This window comes from Cornus florida, unplaced genomic scaffold, assembly GCF_030987335.1.
Source record: "Cornus florida cultivar Cherokee Brave unplaced genomic scaffold, ASM3098733v1 CherokeeBrave_3.0.0_Hap2_Chr06, whole genome shotgun sequence".
Taxonomy (NCBI): Eukaryota; Viridiplantae; Streptophyta; class Magnoliopsida; order Cornales; family Cornaceae; genus Cornus; species Cornus florida.
In genome coordinates this window covers 60832340-60843347 of record NW_026775576.1, presented here as the reverse complement: position 1 = coordinate 60843347, position 11008 = coordinate 60832340, and the positions used below count along the sequence as shown (strand labels likewise).

Here is an 11008-nt window from a genome sequence, read left to right as displayed (position 1 = left end):
GCCCTACCGGACATGATAAAAGAGGTCAAATAATGGTGTTCCAATATTTTTATAAAAGAATGTTTTCATAGTCTATGCTTAGGAAAAATGGATTATTTGCAAAGTAGTTAGAGTAGGTAGGTGGATAGTCCATATTAACCGCAGATAAGTTATTTAACTGAATTTTATAAAATATTTTTCTTTAAAACCCGAATTGAATGAATGTTATTGAGTTCAATTCATTTAAAATATAATTTGTTAAATCCCCAGAGTTGAAACAATTAACTATAATATAATGATTGTGGTGAAGTCAAAGCCCTAAGATTTCTTTCTGATCACTTAGTTTAATTTAGATTAATTTTAGTTTAATTTCTGTTTTTAATCGTGACAACCAAACAAACAATTCAACCAGTTACCTGTGAACCAATAGGAATTAATTAAAGGCTGAACATAAATCCTCATCTCCTTGTGGTTCGACACCCTCTCTCTATAGTGATATCCTATAAGGATTCGTTCTATTGCGAGTGGTTATTTATTATTGACACAACACCCATCTCGATTATAAATAATATTATGAATATATCCCTATTCATATTCTAAACTACACAAATTACCTTTCTATATATATATCACAGGGGTTCATTGTCTCAAAATATTTTAGCTTCACCTATCTCACCAACCCTTGCCTTTGAATCTCTTCAAAGGCCTACTTAAATTATATAAGAACTTGTTTACCGAATAAAATAGGATTAGAATTACAAGCACGATATACTAATATTTGAAAATCTAATTGGTTAACAATAAAAAAAATTCGAACTAAACGATGAAAAATTTAAATCCTTAACTATGTATAAGGCTTCAAGGCAAGCTCATATACTCGATGACTAATGATAAAAGATTAAAATTATAAATATATATCTTCTTTATTCAAAATTTATAAAATAATACAAACATGGATAACAAATATTCAAATTTCATAACCAATTACAAAAGGTTCCGTTAACAAATCAATTAACCGAAACTAATATATATATCTTTATTGGTGGGGACACTATGGCCTGTTTGATGAAAAATGAGAACCACTCTTGTTAGGACCCGCCCGATGCAATGTAGATATTGTGTGGCAGTGCGCCATTTTGGCACTCACGAATTTTAAAATGCGTTTACACAGTTAACTAGAAAGCATCTCTTCTTATGAGTGTTAGCAACTTCTCCTCCCTAAGAAAATGTCAAGGGTCACAACTCCCACAATAATTGCACTATCAAATTAAGCCAAGCTTACTGTAGAGTAAAAATGTCTTTGAATGGGGTTAATGTTGTTTCAAAATGATGCGAAGGTTTTAATCTAATGGATGATACTAGATTTAAGGTGTTGATTACTCAATTCAACGCTTCATTTTGAATGGATTAAGCGTTTATCCAATTAAATGCGTTTAATAACTGAAAATGGTAAGTGCCACTTTGAATATTACTTAAAATGATAAGTATCACTTAAAATGGGATAAAATTTTAAGTGACAGAGACATCACTTAGGGCCTGTTTGGTTGGTTGGTGTTCTGTTCTGTGTTGTAGTGTTCTAGGCCCGCTACAGTAGCACTATTGAGGCCCAAAACATGCTTGGCACAGGCCTGTGTTGGTTCAATAGTGCTAGAACAAATTCATTTTTTGGGCCAAAACATGAAACAACAAAATGGTATTCGAGCATGTTTCAAGTACTGTTTAGGCCATTACAATACTGTAGCGGAGGCTACAAAAATCCACTTATTCCAACTTCTGACTTCACGTATAAAAGGAAAGTTGGAACATTTTAGGGTTTAAGGCAGCAGTGAGCGTCTGGCAATTCCAAGGCGATTCGGTTTCAAAGGGTAAATCAGTGCGATACAATCATTCTGCGACCATAAACGACATCGATCAGTCCCTGATTTCGTATTCTCTTAAAAGAACAACCGAGGTTTGTGCAACCTTCCATTTCTTCAAAAAAAAATTTACTTCTTATCTCTGTTTTTGACTGATTATTGTTCGATTTGAGCTTTTATGTTGAAAGTAAACGACTTTGAAAAAGAAGCCCTAATTTATTTAATTTTTTCCTTAAATAACGACCTAAAAACTGTTCTGATGTGTTCGATTTAAGAAAAACCGTAATTTTTGTACTACTCGTCTTCTAATAAACCCTATTTGATATATTTTTTAATTTTTATCAGACAATTAAGTTCCATGTATTCCATTCCTTAATTATCTGCCTCTATCTCCTAACTTTTGTACTTAATTATGTCATAAATTAATTAGAGGATGTTATAATCGTGTGAGTCAATTTTAATTGCTTTCCTTTGATCAACAATGTATTTCTTTATTATGGAATCGTATGTCTCTAAATTACTTTTTCAAGTTTCTGCATTAATTTTTTATTCTATGAAAATTTATCTGAAGCGTGTCTTATGCATTGAGATCATACTCATAGGAAGGAATGTCATATGTGTTTGAGAATACTGTTTTTGGTTGGTGGGATGCTATATCCATTTAAGTAGTGTAGATTAATGTTGTGGAGAAGAAACTCAAGCTCTTTCTTATAAGTGTTATATATATATATATATATATATATATATATATATATATATGAGAAAAGAGAAGAAAGAAAATAGTATTCAATTTGGTTTGAGTTTATAAACAAACAGACATGTTCAATCTAATGCATATACATCCTCTAATTAATTTATGGATTATTGATTACTTATGGATAGTAATCAATTTGGTTTTGATTAAAAAATGTTCGATTAATGTAGATGGTTTAGTGAGAAGATTCATGGTATATTATGATGCAGTTGAACATAATGGTAACAATTTGAATATTATTGTGTGGCAAATTTTGTTATGGTTTAATACATATAAGTCGTAAGATGGAAAGATATTACAATATATATATCTACATATATATACATATATATATATACAGTAGCTAAAACAAGTAAAAATTACTTTTGTTGCACAAACTTCTTCTTTATTATTATTATTATTCAGTTCCGGTTAGTATTTTATTACAATTCCATAATGAAATTATGTCATTAAGCAATCTAATTAATAATTCTACAATCATTAATCTCTTCTTTAAACAAACAATTTTACTTAAATCTATTAGCAGAACTAGTCATGTATGTAACTTCTCTCTACATATATATGTATGTGAATTAATATATCATTTTACTTTATTCATTAACTGCCCTCTTTTTTAAGTGAGAGCAGTTATTTTTTTTACTTTTTTTTTTCATATTAGTTGTAATATAGAAGCATTTCAACCACATTTTAATGAGATTTGCAACATGTTCCTTCATGGCCTGTGTAGTGTTCATCCCTGTGTGTGTGTGTGTGGGTTATAGTGGTTTTGTTATGAATTGAAATTATAGTCCTTGATAAAATCTGAATGTAGTGATGGGAGTTAGATGGGTTGATATAGATGACATGTGTGTATTTTATTTATATATATAGTGCATATACTTGTGTGTATATATGTATATGTAAATTGTGAGGGTCTAGATTTTGTAGCCACCAGGACTTAGAAAGATGTGTTTGACAGAGCTTGTATATGCACTAGATTGAACCTGAAGTAGATCAAGCTGTGGTTTTAACCATTGCAGGCTAAATTCTAAGCTTTTATAGAAGTTTAAAATAAAATAAAACAATGTACCAGAAAAATAGTAAATCCCTTTACAGGCAACACTAACCTGCACTGAGTTGAACTATCATGCAGAGATGGTTGTCTGTTCTACTTGAAAACTTAGGTTATTGGGTAGATCAATCTAATCTAATTTCAGTTTTATAACCCATGTATTTAGTTATAAGTCTAATTAGATGGAAATGAATTGTGAGAATGGTGGAATTCCTTTATGGATTTTAAAATGTTGCTTAGACATATTTGTTATCTTGTTGCTGCTGAGACTAGCATATATGATCCACCCATTGTGACTTCTTGACTTGTGTACTGCTAGAATGATGAAACATGAGTTTATGAATTTGATTAATCACCCTTTTAACCCATTCATATTAAAACTATGTAATTAGATGGATATTAATGGTGACAATGTGGTGGGAGAAGAAATAGAGAACCTTACAGATAATACCGATGATGCAAAACTAGTATGGGATGATTCTCAGCTCAAAGCTTTCATCATTTGTATGGAGGAAGAAGTGAGCACTAGTAATCAGACTACAGAAACTTTTAGCACAATTGGTTGAAAGAATATAGTAGAATGCATGAGGATCCGTACAGGGAAAAAGTATGCACCGAAACAACTTAGGAGCAAATTCAACCATGTGAGGGTAGAGTACAAAACCTTTGTGAGTTTGTTAGCAGAAACAAGCATAGGATACAATGCTAAGACGGGCATGGTTATTGTTGAAAATGAAAGATGGCATAGGTTAATGAAGGTTAGTTATTCAAATAAATGTATGTTGATTTTACAAACGTAGACTAAACTTAATATTAATAGTACTTTAATAATTTGTAAGTGAATAACCAATTTGGTAAGTTTCGAAAGAAGGGATGCAAGCATTTTGACAAGCTTACCACTATATTTGGAGGCATACACACTATAGGTGCACATGTCCATACTTCGACTAATCCACCCATTATCAACCAAGCCCCCTCACACCATGCAGCCATACATAGCTTATTTGAAATTGATGATTTAGTTGAGTTAGACGGTCATGAGATCAGCCCTTCTCCTGAACCTCGTGGTAAGAAATCAAAGAAAGAGAGTTTTTCCTCCACAATGAACGATGTCATGGTGCAAATGAAAGACAATGCTAACATGAAATGTGGTCGAATTGAAAAGGTAATAAAAGAAGCTTCATCAGCTAATATAAAAACAGTTGTAGAGGAATATCAGGTTGAAGTAAATTCTCCGGATAAGACAAAAGGTGATTTTAAGTTATGTTGTATTATTTTGAATCGGTTGGAGGGCGTTGATATGAAACAATATGCTAAGGTCACCCAGATGTTACGTAATGATGAAGTTTGGAGGGATTTCTTTCTGAATGACCTTCCTGATGATAAGAGGGTTGGTTGGATCATGAATCTTTGATTTAGTGTGTTGCTTTTATTATAACTTTGGATGACTGTACTATTAAGTATACTTTATTTGGTGTGTTACTTTTATTTCTTATTTGGTTTTGTTATGACTTTGAATGATTGTAATATTAAGTGCACTAGTATTTGGTTTGGTATGATTGTAATGACAATATCAGTATTTCGCTTGAGATGATTTTATTTGTTGTCTTACTTTAATTTCTTATTTAGTATTTGGCTTGGGATGATTATAATTTATGTCATTTCTTACATTTTGTATTATACAGATGGATTAGGACAATCATTGAGTTGTATGATGATGATGATGAGAATGAATGTGTCATCATAATGGCATGTATGTTGGATTACTATATAAAACATTACCATAAACAACCTTGTAGGGATTCAATTTTAAGAGGGGAAACATATATATTAGAGATCTTGAACGGGCATGGAAGTAGATGTTTTAAAAACTTTAAGATGTCCACCCCTGTTTTTTTGAAGTTATATGGGGAGCTTAGGTCATTAGGGTTAAAAGACTCTAAAGGTGTAAGTGTTTATGAACAAGTTGGCATATTCTTGCTTATTTTAGCTCACAATGAAAAGAATCGTGTGGTAGCAGAAAGATTTCAACACTCTACCTATACAATTTCAAAACACTTCCATTTGATTTTATAAAAAGTGTGTGATTTAGGGAAAAAGATTATTGTCTCCCTAGATTTAATCCAAGTTCCTAACCATATAAGGAAGTAAAAAAAATACTACCCTTTTTTTAGGAATTGCGTAGGCGCAATTGATGGAACTCATATCCATGCGAACGTGCCTGTGAACCAGCAAATACCATTTCGTGGTAGGAAGGGGAATACCACACAAAATGTAATAGTTGTTTGTGATTTTGATATGATGTTCATGTACATTGTAGCAGAATGGGAGGGGTCTGCTAATGATTCTAAGATATTGAACGAGACCATTAATAATGAGGATACGCATTTCCCACAGTCTCCAGGCGGTAAATGTCATACTTCCTACAATTTTGTAATAGTTATTTTAAATATAATGGTACAATTGTTTATAGTTTGTAAAATGACAGGAAAATATTATTTGGTAGACTCTGGATAAGCCAATCAACCGGATTTCTTGGCTCCCTACAGGGGTAAACGGTACCACTTCCAAGGGTACCGTAAAGCTTCTAAGCAACCCTGAGGTAGAGAGGAAACATATAATCATAGGCACTTGTCTTGTGAAATATCATTGAGCGTTGTTTTAGGATGCTTAAGATGAGATTCCCCATCTTGAAGCAAATGCCCCCATATAAGTTTAAAGCTTAGGTTGTTATTGTTTTAGCCTACTGCATACTTCACAACTTTATAAGAAAGAAGGCGCAAGTAGATACAATATTTGATGATGCAACTATGGAGGCGCTGATAGATGAAATATTTGAAGATGAGAATGATGATGTTCAGGTTAATGTGTCGTAGTCTCGGTCACGACTAATGAATATTTTACGTGATCATATTGCTAATACTATATGGAATACAATTCAGCACCCTTGAAATTGTATTTAGATGTTTATCATGTTTGGATAACTGTAACAACTACTTTATTTTAACTATTTGTTAGGATTTTGATAACTGTAATAACTACTTTATTTTAACTTTTTTTTACCCTTTTGATAAATGTAATAATTTGTACCAAGTATATTTTAACTTTTTTTTTTAAGATTTGGATAACTGTAATAACTACTTTATTTTAACTCTTTTGTTACGATTTGGATAAATGTAATTACTTGTACGAAGTATACATTACACATTTTACCACTTATATATGCAGTCATGTATAAGATACAGGGTGACGGGCCACCTTGTGCATGTGGAAGGGGTCGAATGAATCTTTATACGGCTGGAATTTCAAAGAATTATGGACGTCCATCTATAGATGTCCAGCTTAGGAGGTATATGTAATACCCCGTATTTTATTAAAGAGTTTAGTTTATTTAAATTAATTAATATGTAGATTTCTTTACCATTATTATATTGAGTTCATTTAATTGTGCATGTATTATTATTAATAATTTTATTTATTGATTATGTTTATATTAAGCAATATTAGTTAATTAAAGTACTATATTTGTGATATAAAGTATTATTATGATATAATGTATTCTTATGTAATAATAATAATAATAATAATAATATAATAATTATAAGGATAATAATAGAAATAATATTAATGATCTTATTAAAACAAAGTCATGATGTATGTTTGAATAGGATGATTTCATTTATGGTTAATTGGGGACTTAGGGCCATTGGCTTAATGTGATATAGGTAGGGAGATGGGAAGGTGGAAAGTTAATGGAAAATTGACATTTTAATATTTATATTATATAAGTTAGTTATATATATATATGTTGCTACCATGGATTAGTTCACATACGTAGAAGTAAGAAATAATATTGTGGGCTATTCTGCAAGTGTGGAAAAGAATAGAAAGAGAGAGAGCAAGAAGCTGGTACCGGTGTAAGCAATTTTATCCGATTTCGCGCCACCGACGGATTTATTTAAATCCTAAAAGGCAAGTTATTATCTACTATTCCCCTTTGAATTCATAAATTAATTGTTTAGATTATTTAAATAATTATAGAGCTTAGAGATCATGCTAGGAAATTTATTAAATTAATTTTTTATTTATTAAAGAAAGGAAATTTTAATTATTAAAGGTGGTAGATAATTATTTTATGGCCTATGTAATCAAAATATAGCTAAAAATAATTATTATGGCCTTTGGGATTTTTTTTAGAATTTTCTAGAATTTTCCGGTAAGTTTCTGCAATTTCCGGCGACCTTTCGGCGAGTTTTTCGGTCGCCGGCAATGGGGGAGATGACCGGAGGGATCCGATGTGATGCGGCGTACTGCAGGTTGGTGTGCGCGCACATCCTGGCCATTGGGAGTGTTAGATTGATCCGGTGCATCGCGGTCCATGTTAGCGCGATACACCCGGATCAATAACCGTTGGATTAGGTGTAAGATGATAGATGGATCCGGTGTAGCGCGCCTGCAGCAAAGCACATGCAACCAACGAATTAGGATCCGCCACGTCTGCAGGAGCCTTCAACGCGCGCGTGGACGATGCCACACGCGCGTGGCGGCGCTTATGGGCGCGTGAACGGGTGGGAAACCTAGGGCTACGCGTGGGGAACCTCTGGGAGGCGCGTGGGGGTGCGTGTGGGACCCCTGCAGCTACTGGAAATGACCAGAATACCCCTAGGGCCTGTTTTGTAAATTCCAGAACCTTAAACTATGTTTTTAGGGCCGGTGTCGGTATTTACAGGTTTAACGGGTTACGAAATTATTATTTTATTACCCGTTAACTATTATTATGGCCGATTAATATTTCCAAACATTAATTGCCCCGTTTACAGTACGGATCGCTATTAAATGAATGTGATTAATTTAATAACACCGTCATATACTAATTGTGTTATTAAATGGTATTTAATCATTAATGTTACGATTCCATGGTTAGTCATGTAAATTATCCATTATATATTATGGGATGTTTATACTGTTAATCATATATAAACCATGATTATTATGCTGTGTGCATTTCAGAGAATAAATGGACTGTTTAAATTATGTCGCATTTATATTATATGGATGTATTGCCATATAGAACCATGTGAGCTGGTTAATAAGTTTAGACTCATTTATACCTTATGCATTCGTTGCGATAGACAGATGTGTGGCTGTTGGGGTATGTGGTTTAATATTATTGGCATGTGTTGCCTAATTGACATACTCGGTATATTTATTAATATTGTTGGCATGTGTTGCCTAATTGATATGCTCAGTATATTCATTTATACATGGAGATGCGTTACTACTGTGTAGTCTTTACAGTCTGTGTTGTCAGTACCGTGTACCATATATAATAGCTGATTTTCCGGGTAGGGAAAGGAGACACTTAACCACCTAGTGTGAGTCTAAGTGATCACCGTCTATTCTGGTTGAGGTCATATTATACATTGGGTAGTTCCCTTAGGATGTATACAGATATAGTACTCATCCAATTCATAATGATTAATTTATTTGATTATCTGATTTGGGTCACAGTAGAGAGGACTTGCTCGTGGGGATGACCCACCATTGTTGTTATTTCAGGATACGGTCAGTACCCGTTCCAAGGTTGAGGTTAGCAGTGTGGGACCACCATCCGAACTCATCTACTCTTACGATCTAGTTCAAGGTAGAAGTTTTATGTATTACTTCAGTTTCAGTTTTTATTTACTTTTGACGTTGAACTCTCAGATTTATATTTAGGGATCCTTGACATAGGATTTCCAAGTTGTAATGGAGTATTGTATTAAATAAAGGATGGATGGATGTTGTATTATTTAGTGTTCCTTTCCTGTCTAAATTCTTTTATTATTATCATTTTGTATTCCATGCTTGTATGTTGCCAATTGTTTTTGATATCCCTCGTTTTTTGTGTATAAGCCTGATCAACTTATGCGTGGAAAATGTGGGGGTGTTACAGTATACAATCCTTTGCATTAATAATTTTTTACATTACACATGTTATTATCACATGGGCATTATAATAATATACAAGTCTTTGATATTTTAGTCACATGCTCGTTCATTTATATGGTTGGATGACATGCACCAACATCTTCAAGTGGGTAGTCATGTGGAGCAAGAGTTGGAGGGTGTAGTCGTTGTTATGCAAGCTCAACAAAATAGGCAAAACTACATTATCTATGGTGGCTGTTGTTGTCTTACAATAAATATATTATTTATGTTATTGCTCATGTTATTGTTGGTTATTGTGGTTATTGATAAATGATGTAATATATTAGTTCAATTTTACTTCATGAACTTTTATTGTGACTACTGACAAGTGTTAACAATGGATTTAATATTTATGAAACTCATGTCTGTAATATCTTCAAACTCATGTAATGTGTAATATGTTGAAAGTTTATTTCAGTTCGATATTGAAACAATGTATTCTACAATTGTCAAAACAATATGCAACATTCATAAATTTTACAATTTATAATAAATTTTATTAGTTTTTATAGATTAGATATAAAATATTGTAAACTAAAACTTAAAAAACTAACATAAAAAAAAATTATTAAAAGTTATATCAATTTTATAGTAAAATTATACAATAATTAAATTTTAGTTTATATTTAATAAAATTATAAATAATGTATTGATGCAAACACTCTTTACCAAACATATTTCATGTTTTTATTTCAGTGATTTTAGCTACACTTTTACTCAGCTAAACATATTTTGTTCTCATATTTCTTGAAACGAAATATCTTGCCAAACATGTTTTACCATGTTTCTGTTCCAAAATTTTCACTACAAATTTTCGTCGCCAAACATATTTTGTTCTCATCTCAAAACACTCTATTACAACACACTTGTTCTGTTCTAAGCTAAAACAAAATGTCTGAGAACACAACGCATACCAAATGGACCCCTTATACTATTTGATAACTCAATTTAACGCTTAATACAGAATGGATTAAGTGCTTATTCAATTAAGTGCATTTGATAATGTAATTTAAGTATTACTGAAAATGGTAAGTACATGGAATAACTTTTTTGTGACAGAGATATCACTTGTTATCACTTGTTACTTAATGCTAAACATTAAGAATTAAAAAATATTTATATTTTAATTCTTATTTAAAAACTTCAGTTCTAAAAATTTCATTACTTAATTAACTATTTTTGTTTTAAACAACTTTAATTTTTTGTTTTTCTTAGAGAAACTAAGAAAAACAAAGTAGCTGCAATATCAAGGACAGGTTTCATTCTTTTTCGTATCACTAAAAACATAAAATAGTTCAAAATTTACATTTCTAAAACATTACTCAATTTCACAAAATAGTTTTTCATTAGATCTCTAAAAATATTCACAAAAGTCTTTCTAAAATATTTTTGAACTAA

The 11008-nt window shown here is 31.8% G+C and overlaps 1 long non-coding RNA gene across 1 annotated transcript; it reads left to right on the top strand.

The window, feature by feature from the left end:
- Nucleotides 1-1736: 1736 nt before the first annotated feature.
- On the top strand, nt 1737-9431 carry LOC132311659 (uncharacterized). The gene is made up of 3 exons (XR_009483076.1): nt 1737-1930; nt 6869-6989; nt 9200-9431. It is a non-coding gene; the product is annotated as an uncharacterized LOC132311659 (long non-coding RNA).
- Nucleotides 9432-11008: the final 1577 nt, after the last annotated feature.